Source organism: Mauremys mutica, chromosome 1 (genome assembly GCF_020497125.1).
Source record: "Mauremys mutica isolate MM-2020 ecotype Southern chromosome 1, ASM2049712v1, whole genome shotgun sequence".
NCBI classification, from domain to species: Eukaryota; Metazoa; Chordata; order Testudines; family Geoemydidae; genus Mauremys; species Mauremys mutica.
In genome coordinates, this window is record NC_059072.1 from 223,683,989 (window position 1) to 223,701,614 (window position 17,626).

The following is a 17,626-nucleotide window of genomic DNA, read 5'->3' on the forward strand; positions in this document are numbered from 1 at the left end:
CCACACCCTTCCTTCCCTCCTCCCATTAGGGGGAGTTGAACTAAAATTATTTTCTGTGGATGCAGCTCATCCATTGTTCCCACATGTTTGCACCAGAATATGGATGTTGAGTCCTAAGCATCACCCCATTGTATCTGTCTGGGGGGTACCATCCTGTGACAGGACCTGTCAGTAATGGTGGCTCCACATACCTATAAGTAGGACTTTACCAAATTCATGGTACAATTTGGTCAAATTCATGGTCACAGGATTTTAAAAATTGTAAATGTCATTATTTCAGCTATTTAAATCTGAAATTTCATGGTGTTGTAATTATAGGGGCCTGACCCAAAAAGGAGTTGTGTGAGGGGTTGTAAGTTTATTGTAGCGGGGCTTGTGGTAATGCCACCCTTATTTCTGCATTGCTGCTGGCGGTGGCACTATCTTCAGAGCTGGGCAGCTGGAGAGAGGCAGCTGCTGGCTGGGAGCACAGCTCTGAAGGCAGAGCCACTGCCAGAAGCAGCACAGAAGTAAGGATGGCATGGTATGGTATTGCCATCCTTACTTCTGTACTGCTGCCTTGAGAGCTGGGCCCTCAGTCAGGAGCCATCAATCTCCAGCTGTCCATCTCTGAAGGCAGCAGCGCAGAAGTAAGGGTAGTATGGTATGGTGTTGCCACGCTTACTTCTGCACTGCTGCTGGCAGGGCACTGCCTTCAGAGCTGAGTGCCCAGCCAACAGCCACCGCTCTCCAGCCACCCAGCTCTGAAAGTAGCACAGAAGTAAGTATGGCACTACCTTGACCCCCCAAAATAACTTTTGAACACCCCTGCAAATCCCTTTTGAGACAGGACCCCCAATCTGAGAAACGCTGGTCTCCCCCATGAAATCTGTATGGTATAGGATAAAAGCATACAAAAGACCAGATTTCACAGGGGTAGACCAGATTTCATGGTCTGTGACGCATTTTTCATGCCCGTGAATTTAGTAGAGCCCTACCTATAAGCACTCATGATAAGAAATCCTAAACTGTACACACATAGCCCCCGTTCATCATAGAACTAAAGATGGACCCATTACAGGAAAACAATTGAAATACTGTATATTGTTACCATCTTACAGGCTTTACAGGGGCTAATGTTTTGCAACATGTCTTTAAAACCTTATTAAGCTTGTTACTTTCTAGCTCCTGACCAGGATGACTTCATTTAAAAAACTGGCACATGTCCCATTATGAACATTTAAATCTTTAATAACGTATTCTAATCTATATCAACATTTAATTCTGAATGGAATTCAAATGAAATATTTTAACGTTTAGTGAAGTCTATAAAGAGTTAAAAAATAAAATTATTTGTACTAGAAAAAGCAACTGGATTAAGCACAGAGAAAAGCACAGAGAAAATTAAAAAAAAATCATATGCAACAGTGAAATAGCACTAAAAAAAAAAGGAATGTAACAATTTTTAAGTTGGCCTTACAAGCTCCCTCTGAACTCCAGTTTCCCATCTGCCCCATTACAGTAACTTTAAGGGGACCACATTAGGGCCTCATCCAAGCCCACTGAAGTCAAAGATCCTCAGAGAGCATGATTACATGAAGGAACTACGTATCACCTCTGTACAGCTAAACAACTGTGCTGGCTACTTCACAAGTATTTTAAAGTGCTAACTAAACTATGATAATGTAAATATACCTATATACTGCAATGATAATATTAGGAGACTGCAATACTGATTTTTTAAAAAACCTCACTTATTTGGAAGCCATTTCATTCCAGAATTTGCAGTATATGGATATTTTTAATTGCTGGTGTGTCTTGAACTTGAGAATTCTACAGCAATCTCTAATACGCAGCAATCAGTTCTTTTAGAAGTCCATAGTTTCATTGCAATTCTTCCAATATGACAAAAATTTTGATTTTGTAACATTTACCAATATGAAATTCTGCCAAGGCAGTACTTTCAGTACAAAAGAGAGCATATAATTAGGATTTCTAGTTTTAATTAACAGTGGAACACAGCATCCTCCATGCATATGTAAAAGGTAGACCTAGTTATTGACATGTATGAAGTTTACTAATATAATAGGAGTGTAAAAAAATCTGAGATGTCTCAAGATAACATTTGCTGTTTCTAGCAGTTATTATATTTAATTCTGTCTCAGTTATTGAAACCAATACAATTTAATTCAGCTGAAACTTGTATGCATGTAACGTTATGAGAATACTAATTTTTCATTTGAAACGTGAGATAAAAAAATCTGCCTTCTCAATACAGTCCACAATAATATTATTTTCAGTTGCAAAAGTATATTCCAGTATATTAAGAAGCAAATATTCATACCTTTTTCAGGTTGGGTATTGTTTTACTTTTTATATTAAATATTAATAAAAGACTGGACCAGGATTTTATTGTTATTCTATTTTATTGGTCATCTTTATTTTGAGTAAGAAAGACTCCTTTCCTCAGTCAGTACATTTAAAACTGTCTCATTTCTAAATTAAATTTTCAGGTATTCTATTATGTACCAAGTGCCTGGTCTTGCAAAGTGCAGAGTGCCCTGAACTCACATTGTTAGGAAGACAATCAGAGCTCCTAGCACAGCATCTTGCAGAATCAAGCCTCTGAACCACAATTTGTGCTAATTCAGATGGACAGGGTTCCATCTAATGTATGCCATCACAGGAATCACATTCTACCTCAAAAACACTGCTAACAAACCATGGGTCAGATTGCTGCATTGCTATCATTTTTTCATCCAACTCATCCAGGCTTACTCATTTAGAGGCCATCAGTATCATCTGCTTCCAAACCTGTGACAGAACTTGCAACTCCACAGTTCACTTTAGCTTACGGTAATCTGATATAGAATAGCTTGGATGCAGAAGACAAAAAATTAATTGAGGCTGAAATAAGTGAAGGTAGAAATAATTTTTATTAACCAAGACTGAATGCCAAAATAAAAAAAAACCTCACTGATGAGACTACCATATCCTGACTTTCAACATTTTAGCAGCTGAATAGAATCTTCCCTCCATTTTCCTTACCAAACCCCATCTGCTATCTTATAGTGAACATTAGATGCTAAATTGGATATATTTTTACAGAAAAGAAAAATTTTCTTTTGCCCAAAATGTTTCATTGTCATTTAAAATACTCTTGTAATTACTGCAATTGTAAGTGATTTTCCAAATGCTAATGTTTCAAACAAGTTGATGAATTGCACACCTTAACAGCACTGGCATGACTCTTCCAGCAGCCTCATCTAAACCAAGAGAATTATTATGAAATCTGGTGCTAAAAAACAACAATTTAGGGAAAACACTAATTTCAGGATGACTGAAAGTTTCATGATTACAGAAGCTTTGTTTTCTTTTGTAGAGTTGTTTACTGTGGTTTCATGATAACTTGCATGCATATGCAGATATTACCCTAATACACAATTTGCTAAATTGTTTGCTTAAAGCAATGTTGAGAAATTGGAATGAAAAGTCAGAGAGAAACAGGAATCAAACACCTTTTTCTGTGATTAAAGAGTCTACTTCAAACCTCAGAGACCTTCCCAACAAAAACTTTCTTGAAATAGATACATCTCCACAAAATGTTTAATCTTAAATGAAAAACATTTCATCAAAAATGTTCCAAGCCACTCTATTAAGTGTTATTTTGCTGCACAGTCCAAGAATAAAAGATTATAACGGAGGTGTCATAAATAAACAGATCAGGGTTAAGGTCCCTTTTTACCTGTAAAGGGTTAACATGTAGTACCTGGTGACCACCTGACCAGAGAACCAATCAGAGATGAGATAATTTCAAATCTCTGTGGAGGGAAGCCTTTGTCTGTGTTCCTTGTTTGCTCAGAACTCTTTTTGGCTCTAAGAGAGGACAGTCATGTCTCCAAGTTCTCCTGGAGTAGTTTCCACTAATTAATAGTGAGTATTAATTAGAAAGGCGAATTAGTCTTATGATTTGATTTCTATATTTGCAATTGTGTGTTTGCTAAAGGAAATGCTTTATTCCTGTTTGCTGATATTGCTTTTACTGAGAAAGGGGGAGGGGGAATTCTCTCCAGAGATTGATAAGGTTATCCCCTATGAGTGTCCAGCTTGGGCTCATAGAGATGCTGTATTTTCTTTTTGTTCTCTTAATAAATTCTTTTCTTTTCTTTGGACTTGGTTAATTCCTTCTCTTGTGGAAATTCAGGGGAAGGGGAGGGGGGAAGAGACAGTTCCTCCTGGGTTTGATTCAAGCAGTTTGAATCAGGTATCTCTTTCCAGGACTAGGGAAGGGGAGGGGGGAAGTGAGTCCCTCTTTGTGTTGAGTCAAGGATTTGACTCGGTGTATATCTCTCCAAAGTGGCTAGGAGAGAGAGAGGGGGGAAGTGGGCTGCTTCCCTGTGTGTAGAGATTCAAGGGGTTTGAATCTGGGTTCCCCAGGGGAAGCTTGGGGGACAGGCAGTGTGTCAGACACTTTAACCTGACTGGTGGCAGCGAAGGAGACCATTATAACGGAGGAAAGAAATCCCTGAAACAGCAGAGCCAAATGTTACTACTCTGGATATGCACAGTATTGAGATTACTGATAGTGAAGTAGATACTATTCATACTAGCAGTCAGAAATTGGAAAGGGCCCATTAATACCATTCAACCTCATATCTATTGAAAACTATAATTCAGAGCTGCTCTCTTTGCAAAGTATTAGGAAGAGTGAGACAGCTTGCACAATCCTCATACTATGCTTCATTGAAACACTTCAAATGCACCTGGCATGAATTCACACCATTTGCAATACAAAAACATATACACTCTACCACCGTATTAAATCTAGGACTTCTTAAATACAAGTACTATTGGAGAGCCAAAAGGGCTAACTTACTGGATTATATCAAACACAACTTTCTTGACTTTTCTCTCCCACCCCAGTCTCCTCCCAAAACATTTATCCAAGTTGAACAACTATTTTTGCTGATGCTATGATTTTTTTGAGATGCATGTACATGCTGCTGCACATCCATTAACTAATTTTTTGTAATAATTTAATAACTTAAAGACCTTGGGAACTAACTTTACTTAAGAAACAGAGCAGCAGATGTCCTTTCTAGTGATCATCAGGTGTATTCTCCTCCTTCAGGACCTTTCCTACAAGAGTTTAGATTTCAAAGAAGGGCCTTTGGTTTTTGGGCCAGCTGAATGCAGGTTTATCCATTCAATTTGACATTTGTTCTCATTAATTCATATAAAGGAGGTCATGTTTGTCTACGTATACGTCCCACAATGAATGGATCATTTGAAGCCTGCACTACATGCAGAGGTATAACTAACTTCTACTGGACTGAAACCAAGTACTTTTTACTCTCCCAACCAAGCTTCATTTATGCACAGATACGACTGCACCTGTTATTTTAGAGGGACAGTGAGCACATAAGCAATACCTATATTGTCCCAAACTCTCTCTCACTGATACCAAAGCTACAGAGAACTTTCTGAAGATCAACGATGGTTAGGACTGCACAAATGTACTTACAAAGAGTTCAGGAAATTAAAAGGGAAATTGTTGTTGTCATAGTATTTGTTTTGAAACTTGGGATATGTCTAAAAAGATTTCTTTATTTAACTGGGACTAATATACACAAGCCTGTTATTTTCTGAAGAGAACAGTTCACAATACATGAAAGTAGCAACGAATCTAGAAGCCAATCAAAGTTGGTAGCACGGTAACTTAAGAAACAAGAATTCACTGTACTCTACTCCTGTCATTTCAATCCCATCATTGCCACTTATACTACACAAAGAAGTTGTTTAATATTTGGTTTTAGATCTATATAGGGCAAGCCATATTGGAGAAAAATATATTTTCAATAGTTTAATAGATAATATTTATCATTTCTTGAATAAACTTGTTCTAAGTTGATTGTATGTATATAGTGCTCCCCCACCATCATTAAAAAAAAGCAAAAACAATGAGGAGTCCTTGTGGCACCTTAGAGACTAACAAATGTATTAGTCTCTAAGCCCTGGTCTACACACAGCCCCAGGGTCGAACTAGGGTACGCGAATTCAGCTACATGAATAACGTAGCTGAATTCGAACTACCCTAGTTCGAATGACTTACCCGTCCAGATGCCGCGGAAGCGAACTCCGCGGCTCCAAGGTCGACTCCGCCAACTCCTCCTGCCGCGGTGGAGTACCGGAGTCGACCGCGGCGCTTCCGGAGTTCGAACTATCGCGTCTAGATCAGATGCCAGTTTCTGGTGCCAGTTTCTCCTCCCTTGGTTTTCACACCTCAGCTGCTGGAACAGGGCCTCATCCTCCCTGATTGATCTAACCTCGTTATCTCTAGCTTGCTTCTTGCTTGCTTATATATACACACCTGCCCCTGAAATTTCCACTGCTTGCATCCGAAGAAGTGGGTATTCACCCACGAAAGCTCATGCTGCAAAACGTCTGTTAGTCTATAAGGTGCCACAGTCTGGTTCTGTAGAAGCAGCAAAGAATCCTAACACGGCTACCCCTCTGATAATAAATATTACTGTCTATCTTAAGTTGTAAAAGTTTTGCATTTTGAAGTCTTACTTTGTGTGAGCCTCATTGCATGAGCTGAGCCCTTTTGAGACAGTCTGGCTAGTAATCTTAATAGATGTGCTCTCCAGTCTAGAGGATCTGTGGCTAGAAATCAGTAAAATACTAGCAAGTGATTTTGTAAAGCATCCAAAATCTGAAGATGGCTAATAAGTTTCATATGCATATCCTAGAGAACCTTATTCAGAAATCTGCTCAGCCTATGTTGCTCTAGCTGTTTTGCAGGCCAGACGAGAAATGTTTTCAGCAACACACCCTCCAACACATGCACTCCCAGCATCCAAGCAAGAAACAAGCCAGCCAATCAGTGGGGGTGGGGAGAGTGAGGAGGGCCAGCCAATCAAAGTGGGGGGGGGGGAGCCCAGAGGTATGGTGCCCAGTGGAAGTTGCACCCAGGATGAGTGCCTGCTCGCCCACCCCTAAAACCGACCCTGAAAGCAGGTGGGTGGCAGGATATCACTGAAGCCAATGGGAGCTTTGCCAATGACTTCAATAGGTGCAGCTGCTAAATCATTAAAATCATTTATTTACATTACAACATTGAAACTAATTTAAAGTCTGAATAAGTTCTTAGTAGATATGGTATTAGAATAACCTACTTCAGTAGTATACAGCTTAACTACAGAGTAATCTGGTGCGCTCTTTTATATTAATTAACAGTTTACTTGGAAATTACTGCCATATGGTACAGAAGCAGAGGTTAATTACGTAAAGCCCAATACTGCAAGGGAGTTGGACACACTCTCTGAGGTGCTGAGCTTCCTCAACTCCCACTGAAGTAAACATGAGTTGAGGGTGCTTAGCACCTGCCAGGATCAGGCCCATACTTATTTTCAAAGAGCATGTTCTGTGAAGGCAGACAAAACATGAAGGGCTGGATTCTCTGGCCCACTAAGGACATAAAAGATCTGGATATAGCCAGTGGAGAATTCCCTTTATATAGAATAGCATTTCTCAAACTGGGGTTCGCAGACCCCTGCAGGTCCACGAGGGTACTCCAGGGGTCCGTAGGCCCTACTGATCAATTCCTCCCCCTCCCACTCTCCTTCCCTAACCTCTACCCCCTCCCTCCCAGTACCTCCTACATGGCGCTGGGAGGGAGAGAGGGGGAGGAGAGGGGACAGGGAGCGCCTGGGGCAGGAGGCAGAAAGAGGTGGGGAAGAGGAAGGGCATTGGTGGAGTGGGGGCAGGAAGAGGTGCGGCCTTTGGGGAAGGGATGGAGTGAGGGCAGGGCCTGGGGCGGAGTGAGGGGTGTGAGGGCTGCACCAAAAATTTTAAATCAAAATGCGGGTCCTCGGGTTGCTAAAGTTTGAGAACCACTGGTGTAGGGGAACCCGCTGGGGTGGAAGGCTAGGGCTTGCCTCCTTCTCCTCCAGCCATCCTCCTAACCCTGCGGTATGAGGAGGGTGGGATGTGGTCAGGGCATTCCGGGTTGAGATGAAGGAGTGAGGTAGACCAGAGCTTCGCAACACCTTATCCCCCACTGGCATAAGGCCCTGGAGCTTCCACTTCCCACTGTGGAAGTGGCTCCATGCTAGGGTGACCAGATTTCCTGATTTTATAGGGACAGTCTTGATATTTAGGGCTTTTTCTTATATAGGCACCTATTACCCCCCACCTCCTGTCCTGATTTTTCACACTTGCTATCTGGTCATCCTACTCCATGCCCTCAGCAGCCCAGCTGCAGCAGATGTTACAGCAGGCCCCCCTGTTGGCCCTACTTACTTACACCAGCAGAGCAAGTTAGAACAGGCTCCCTGGGGCTGGTATGCCAAGGAGCAGGGAATTGAACCCAGCTTCCTGAGGCTGCCCTTCTCCTCTACATCTGAGCATGGCTTCGATAAAGTGAAGTATTTGGGCCAAAAAATCTTTTCCTTTTTTTTTTGCAAATTACAACTAAACAAATACCATTCTCAAACTCTCCCTTGAAAAGAAAAAAAAATGTGAATCTGAACTAGAACAGAAGAATGAAGAAAGCAACAGGATACTGTGAAATATCCTGAACGTAGCTTTTTGAATATTTAAAATTAATTCAACAATCTTATGATATCTTTTAAAACCAGGCATTTTGAGACATGTTCTACTGCGTTTTTCTTGTTATCCATTCAACTTTTGGCTGTGATAGGTTTTTTTTTTTTTGTTTTTTTTTAGGAAAACTAAGAGGATTCACAAAAAGAACAGGAGTACTTGTGGCACCTTAAAGACTAACAAATTTATTGAAGCATGAGCTTTCGTGAGCTACAGCTCACTTCAGTTTTGACTAATAAGTACCATACTAGTACAGTTCCTTGATTTGGAACTAATACATTTTAGTTCTAAAGCTAAAATTAACCTGATTAAAGCTTTAGTTGAGGTGATAATGCCAACATTAATTAAAACAAAAATGTCTTTAAAAATGTATGCAGTGTAGCTGTAGCCATGTTGGTCCCAGGATAACAGAGAGACAAGGTAAGTGAGGTAATATCTTTTATTAGATAACTTTTGTTGGTGAGAGAGACAAGCTTTCGTGCTTTTTCTTCAGGTCTGGGAAATGCACTCTGTGTCACAGCTAAATACAATATGGAACAGACTGCACAGCATAAGCAGTTAACACATATTGCAAGGGACAGAAGTTGGTCCAGTAAAAGATATTACCTCACCCACCTGGTCTCTCTAAAAAAATAAAATACATACATAGTCAAAGTTTGAAGAACCAGCTGCAGACATCTCTTCTTGTGATACATTTTACTTTCCTCCTGGCTACATACAATCAGATGCATGTCTGAAAATGAGAAACTCTCTCACAAAAACACAGTCTTGCTTGCTTCCTTGGAAATCAGTAACAAAAACATCCATGGATTCAATGGGAGCAGAACTGCACTCAATAAAATGTCCATCGCTGAGACATACAGACTAGCATCCACAATGCCAACTGGATGTCACTGAGATTTGGTAATGATCGGTGGTTCTTAGAAGCAGACACAAAGTTTGGAGCACTCACCATTTGGGAATTTACACAGTGAACATGTACAATTCATTAGTAGTGAACTAATATTAGAAAGCATACTGCCAAACTTCCTATAAAATAGACATTTCTAAACTCTAATATGAAAAACTGATATGGTTCACATTACTTCTACATTTTGCAAGATTGCCGCCATCAAATAGTAAGCCTGTCAAGAGTGGTCAATGCTCATTTGTAAATTGTTTGGCTTAAGTGACATGCTGTACTGTGTAACAAAACCCCAAATAACTAGAGATCAGAACCTAGCACTGCTATGAACATAGCATATAACCGTTGTGGAAATCACTTGAGAAAACATATTGAGAGGCTATGTTTAAACCAACAGATGTTTTAGAAACAGAACAATATGTTCAAACAAAATAAAGGTGTAACAGGCAATATTAAAAGGCCACTGCAATTAGCACATTTACTTTCACGTTGAACAAAACTGCCTCATCCATTAAGACTATCTACCTAGAAGATTAACAACTTACTTAATGTATGTGCTTTATGTTATGTTTAAAATACGGTTTTTATTAATTATTTGCAAAGTGGCTGATTGCCATAGCAAAGACAATGTTACCCAACCAAGGGACTTTTAAGCATTGTCACATATATTAATTTCATCTCAATTTTGGTTTCGGCTCATAAACCATGGCACTTAAAGCATCTCAGCCTCTGACAAATAGATCTGAATAGATAACCGTAACTGATTTAAGTGACAGCTATCAATGTTATTAAAATTCATAATGTCACAAGGATGAGCAAAAATATTGGAGATGCTCATAGAAAGAAAAGACAAAGTAAAATATGTAACTTTCAGTGACGATCCTTCACTGCAGTTTTAAAAATGGAATCCTTTTAAAATGAAATTTGATACAGTAAATTAAACTAAAAAAAGATTAGCCTTTTCACTATACTGTAGGAAATAACTCAATTGTTATTCTGAAATTTGCATTAATAAAATTTTCAGAATGGTATCAAAGTTATAAGAAAGAAAAACATTCAATGGTTCCTCATAATAAGAAGTCTGAAGTACAGCCCTATTTCATTGTTTTCCAGCAACAGCTTTCCTTGTTATGCTTTAAAGTCTAAAGCCATCACTTCAAAAGTGAATGGAGTATTGTATGCACCCTCTGATCTGGCAGAATTTCAATTTGTTATTCTGAAAGAAACTTTATATTTTAATGCTAACTCCAGGTAAAAGTCTGACCTGTTCCACACAGGACAATTAGCAATGACCATTTTTCACTGTTGTGCAATGCTTGGACTACTACACAATCTCACCAATGAATACAAGATTGCAGATCATGTGTATGTTTCATACCTTTTACATAGGCAGCTTTATTTCCCAAAGAAAAAAACAAGGAGATTACAATTATTTCTGGTGAACATGTTTTGCAAGTGGGTTATGTAAAATATATTATAATATGAAAAGCAAGGCTGACAACAGTAGACTCTAATGTAAACATTTGTTCATATAAAAAAGGCATTACATACAAAAGCTCAAAACTTTTTAAACCAAAGTCAAAAAGCAAATTTTAACCTAATAAACCATTGGAGGACATTTGGAAGGAGGTAATATTGAAAGCCTTGTCTATGGGCCAGATTGGTGTTTGTGTGTCTGTCTCCCTCCCTCCCCAACCCCCAACATAGAAGAAGCAAGGGTGAAAACTTTGTGACTTCCTCCCCAGGGAAAACCACAGCTGCAGGGGCAGGACATGGAAATGGCGCCATACTGGTAGGTGAGTGAGAGGGGAAGGGGACACAGATATTACCAGCATTATAGCAGATAATTTAATCAAACTATAGTTTTACTGTGTTTTGATTTACTACTGTATTGCATGTCAGAGGAACTTTATTCAGGGAAAGCCAAGTCCAAAAATGAGTTTCGCAAGAAGTTGTGAAAGTGGCCATATCTGTGGTCATTCTTAGTGCTTATAAGAATGAATTCCATATTCTATGTTCAGCTCCTGTGAAAGTTCTCTCTCTTTCACTCATGAGCCTCCCCATTATTGCTTGACAGTTTCATTGGTCCAGTAGAAAGTAGCTGTCATTGCAGGTAATGGGCACAGAGGGATAAGTGATCTTTCTCAGGCACCTAGCCCAGTTCCATGGAGACATTTGAATATCAGGACAGAGACCTTTAACTGAGCTGACTCCACATTTAGTGGAAAGCTAGTGCAGAGAAAACTTGGGTAGTATCTTCACAGCGAATGCTATTGCTAAGCAGACAGTGGCTGCATTTTTGCCAATCAGAGTATTTTCAGAATGTGGGGCTTCATTCCTAGACATAACCAGTTGTAATGATCAAGCCTGGAGGTCACAAATGTGTGTTTCAACATAGCCATATCTGCGTTCACTAGGATGGGACATATTTTTTTGCCACTATGGCTATATGGACATCCAAATATAAGGAAGATTCTAAAAGACCCCTAAAGCTAAAGAAATCCTAAAGATGCAGACCATTCTTAAAAGAGTATCAGTCTTCTCAAAGTTTCAAATTTAGCGATTGTTTTTCCTCAGGGTGCCAAGTATCGAGAAAGCTGGGAGATATGAGGTAAAGAGCTATGTCTCTGTACTGCTGGCACTTCACCCCCTGCTGTCTAAACAACCTACCCAAAGGCCTTTGGATAGATTTTGAATAAAGAGATGAAGGATTAAACCTGTGGAACTCTGCAGGGGAGGGTTCTAGAACTTTTCGGCGGAAAAGTTGCCCACAACACCACTCTGGTTTGGTCTGAAAGGAAAGACCAGAGCCATTTCAGGGAATTTCCATACAGCCCTGCAATTTCTTGTGCCAGGAGTGCTGGGTGATTCTTAAGCATGAAACATATATCACTGAAGTAAAGCAGCCACCCGAGGGTTGGAAGCCATCTATCAATTAAAGCACTGCTGTCAGGAGGGAAGGGTGATGATACAAGAACAAACCCATGCTCTTATGAAAGGGGCTATGGAATTTCTCTTTATGCAGGATAGAAAGGGACTCAGTTTTGATGTCTCATCTGAAATATACATACAGTAACCTACATAGTACTCTACCTACCTTGAAAAAAATAATTTTCTGAGGAAATTAAGAGTGTTTAATATTAAACACAGTAAAATTAAGAATCTTAACTACTTTCTGCTTTTATTTTGTTAGCACTTCCATGCTATTTGTCCCCGCACATGCACTGCTTTAAAAATATATATTATGGATGGGAAAAAATATAGCATTAAAAGCCATGAGAGAAACTCAACACATCAGATTTCAGTTTCTGTTTACTACAAGCAAAGCTACATGGTAATATTAATCTACTGTGTTCTCTTTTGATATTGAGCTAGCTCATTTGGTAAAATATCACAGGGTACAGTTAACAAAGATATAAGCTTCATTAGATGGTTTAATTTAGCTTTTCAAAACTGATTAACTTTTCCCCCAGCATGGCATCCTTTTTGGGGTACAGGGGCTGGGAGCATTAGATTAAAATTAACTAGCACTTTTTGAAAACTAATGAGTCACCATATCAACCACAGTAAATCAAGCTATTGTCAGCAAACTACAGCTATTATAAATATTCTTACAAGGGATGTAGTTAATAAAAATAGAAGACCCCGCAAAGCGCATCTTGGTGTTTGGAGAGTAATCATAAATCTTGTCCTCAGCATTTCCCCAATGCTTCAAAAATCTGAAGTGTATCTGACAGCTCCACTTCTCGAAGATGTGCATACCATGACTCCCACTAAGAATTATCCATGGAATATGTGAATGTCTCACAATTCCTCAGTGAAATCCATATATGTCCTCATAGGAAAAGGCAGAGGAGTTGATTGACATCAACTTAGTTCAGTGATCCATGAAGGGCCTTTAAGAATAGTCATTAAACATGTGAAAAAGCAAAAAAAAAAAAAAGCAGTTTTAAGACATTAAAATATTCCTTTTTACCAACCTCACCATTAAAGATAACATACTGTATGTCGGAGACAGAGAAAAAACTAATCCTGCTGCTGATCTGACAGCTCTGTGTCAGTTCAGTTATTGTAGATGGGTTAATTTTAAAGTTTGCAAAATATCTATGCTGACACAAGCTGATGCATTTTGTCTTTTTTTAATTGTGAGTTGTGACTAGCATATATGGATTCTTCCACTTTTATAGATTCTCACTGGTTATTTGAACGTTGACCAACTAAGCGCTAAGCCAATTCTATAACCACCATGTCCATTTCATTACTGGAATCCAGAGATCATTTGAAAACTATTAGGCCACATTGTGTCTATTGGACTTATTAGAAGTTTAAAATCTTGCTTTGAGATTTTTATCCAATGAAATATCCATGGACTTCATTCCTATTCCTTGCACACCTAGATCTCCTCCTGAAGTCTAAATATAATACGTACTGCTTCTGAGCTTATAATGTTTTACTTACATTAGTTTATCTCCATTTTTAATATAGAGCTCAATCCTTTAGTCCTTACTCTAGCAAAATGCCTCTCTTTTGCCTGAAAAAATAATTCCAGGCTGGGCCATTTATTGAGAGTGTTCAATTTATACCAGTAAGATTATCATCACATAAATACCCAAAGCAATCATCTGAAGTGTTGCATTCCCCCCATACACACACACCTTCCAGATCATAGTAATCAGTAGGATTTATTTTTCTTTTTTTAAAAAGATTTTGCGCTTTGAACACTGAAAGCTGATCTAAAGAACATTTTTTTAGACAAACTGTTGTACACTCTTGAGAGATCCACCCTTAGCAGACACATTCTATAATGGAACACCTATGTAAAGCAAGCTGCTATAACCGAGTTCAGTGTTTCCAGTTTAACAAAATAACCCAATTTCTAAAAAACATTCAAATAGTACTTGATTTCTAATAACGAAGATTCAGTGCAATGGATGCAAACCAGGACTGATCTCCATTATTATGAAAATCCTTAATGTATTTTCCTCAGCGTCCCACTGAAGTTCTAATGAAATAAGACAGATGTACTAATTGCACATTTTATTTATCTTTTTATAGATACAAATTAGTATCTATTAAGCAGATGAATACGCTATTTACTTGAGACGTTTTGGGTAATTCTGTTAGAAAAATGTTTCGAAGCACCAGGAAAACAAAAAGTGATTGAAGTGGATATCAAATGTCACCATCAGATAATTTGTAAAAAAATTGCAATACTTTAGAACAATAATGATGGGGGTGAAGTCATTGTGACCACCTCCACTTAACCTTTTCCATTACAGTATTTCCAATCGTTTGCATGTCATTATGCACCAAGTACAGTACACCACACTACTATTTATGTTGCTAATTTCTAAACCAATGAGTTATAAAACTATGTAATTTATCTACATTTTTTTGTTCAGAGAGTTCTAGTCAAATGTTGAAGCTTCTTTTATAATGAGATGCAATGAACACGAGCTTTCACCTTGGGTGCCAAGTACAAAAAGAAAGAAAGGGAAGGTCAGAAGTGCTGTATGTCTGTTCACTGAGGATGAGGTTACTTGCATAACTTGGCAATATCACCACCCCTTCAATCTCCACACTTCCATGCACTAGAAAATCCCACAATTGTTTCTCACATTCCTTTAGTATTAACACCTAAGAGGCAATTCTATCTTTTTTAAGGAAATTATTTCACTGCCACCTCCTTGAGTAATTTGAATTTTCATTTCACTCCTACAAAGATTAAGAACAATTTAACATTACTTTAAAACTTTTAAGTGTGTCATTAGTATTACTTGTTCTGCTCTGCTACTGCAGTTTCATTGCTAAGGCCTTGTCTACACTAAAGGGGAAAGTCAATCTAAGCTACGTAATTTAAGTTACGTGAATAACTTAATAAGTTACATGGTCTTCATTAGACCCATTAAATCGACCACCGCAGCATCAATCCTCCGGTAAATGTAGATAAGATCAACTAAAGCCAAACTAAATTTTGAGTTTAGATACATTTAAAATCAAGTTTTGCAACATAAAATTCAAGCATAATTTGTGTTAACCATGTTTCTTTTATAAGTTTGCATGTACTGTTTTTTTCAGACAGATGATACAATGATCTCTAGACATAGGTTTCAGGCTACAAGTATTTAAACAGTGATATAATTTTAATACTATCTTATTAGAGTAATCATAAACAAGCTGGCATTATTTTAATGACTGATTTTACATAGGTGCAGTATTTTCAGCAAAAATATATAATGGCTACATCTTGCCAACACATTTTTCTTAAAAAAAAAAAATTTAAAAAAATATGCTATTACATTTCTAGAGCAGGATTGGAAAATATGGTATTGCTACAAATAGGCTAAGACCCACTCTTCCCAAATCTACTAAGCCAAGAAGGGAGAGACTATAGCTTGTTTAAAAATCAATAGTGGAGGAAGTTTACATTTGTCCACCCTATTCTAAGCCATCAGTTGAGAAAGCTCCCAAATATTCTGTAGTCTTTTACTTTTATTGGACTTGAATATTTAAATTAATACTTCTCATGAAATATTTTACAGTTACAAGGTACATACTATAAATATTGACAACTTTCAGCCTGTTTCAATAGCTTTGTAAAATTTGGTTACTCTGTCATTTCTTAGATGATGAATGACCATGTTATGCATGTTTTTTTGTTTGTTTTTAAGTTCTGTGGATGGAGAGGACTTCTGCAGCAGCAAGAAATTTGAGTGTTACTGAACATTATAACTCTATTTATGGCTATAAATGCCAGGGTGGAATAACTGAAAACACATGCTATGTGCCTCAAATTTTAAGGATGATGACACTGTCACATTAGTAGGGCGCAACATGTTATGAAGAACTCCCACAATGTAGCAGTTGTTCAAAAGTCATATTCATCCAGTTGTGCTGCCTTTATTAAAGGATATATAATACTAGATGTGATTTATTCAAATCACAGCTGCTGCCTAGATTAGAGATACTAAAAATTCTGGTTTTTAAATTAGAGTTTTAAAACTGTATTTGTATATAAAATAATATGAAAACATGTCAAAGCTCAATTCCTATCTGGAGAAGATTTGTGTTTAAGGGCTTGAGCTGTAGGACGAATAAATACAGTTCAATAGAGTGTGCCAGGTCAATGTAAATAATGCATCTTAGAGCATGACCAGAAAGCTTTAAAACTTTTACTAGCATGTAGGGTTTAGATAGGCATTGTTTTATACAGTGAAATACATTTTATAACAAGATATTGATTTCCAATGCTTCATTCAAGGGGGGGAGGCTTCTTATGGTGCTCACAAGAGATTAAACCCCTGACTAAAAATGGACTGCTTACATCTCTCTCATATGGTAACTCTTGCTTAAAGTTTTAATCCTTTCAAGACAAAATATGCTTAATGTATGCATTGAAATCCGTCATCTCTATAAACTAACATCAGACATTATGTTAAACTTTTATTATATGAGTCATTTCATTTCCCATCTGTCAAGAATAGCCTGAGCTCAAATATGTAATGTGTTTTTTTTAATTGGACCAGCTAAGCTATTTAAAAAAAATCCATTTTCATGCTCAAGTACTGGGAGTTAATTTTGAAAACAATCCACCCGGTTTCCTCCTGAACATACGTACTGAATCTTAAAGCATGTGAATTAGTGTATGAAATACATCATCGGTTGGGGCGGGGGGTTAAACCACTCTCTTTCCATTCCCATACAGCAATCATTGAGCAGGCAAACACTATGCGCGTTACAAAAGTAGTGGATTGAGGCGCCAGGCAGTGTTACAACGTATATAACAGCCTTATAATGAGGCAAGAAGGGTGCAAATGACATTCAGTCTCAATAAAAAAGGGGAAAGCGCCTTAAAAGACTGGAAGGATCTAGCATTCCCACTGATGTAAGTGGATGAAATTTTGCGGGGAGAGAGCTAAGGGAACTGTTGCGCTCCTCGGCTGTACAGCCACCAAATACCGGCCGCCAATAACCAAATACTCCACCGGCAGCCGGGGTTAGAGGCGCCCGATCGCTCTGGCTGTACAGGGAGCCAGCAATGCCAAACACGCCAAGCCGCTCGCCCCACAGCGGAAACCAGCATGCAAGCGAGAACCAGCCCCCCGGACCGGGGTGAGGACCAGGGGCAGCTTTGGC

General features: G+C 38.5%; 1 protein-coding gene across 5 annotated transcripts in view; it reads right to left on the reverse strand.

Moving 5' to 3' along the window:
* CNKSR2 (connector enhancer of kinase suppressor of Ras 2) overlaps nucleotides 1-17,626 on the reverse strand; it is a 362,143-nt gene that overhangs the window by 343,269 nt on the left and 1,248 nt on the right. The window lies entirely within an intron of this gene.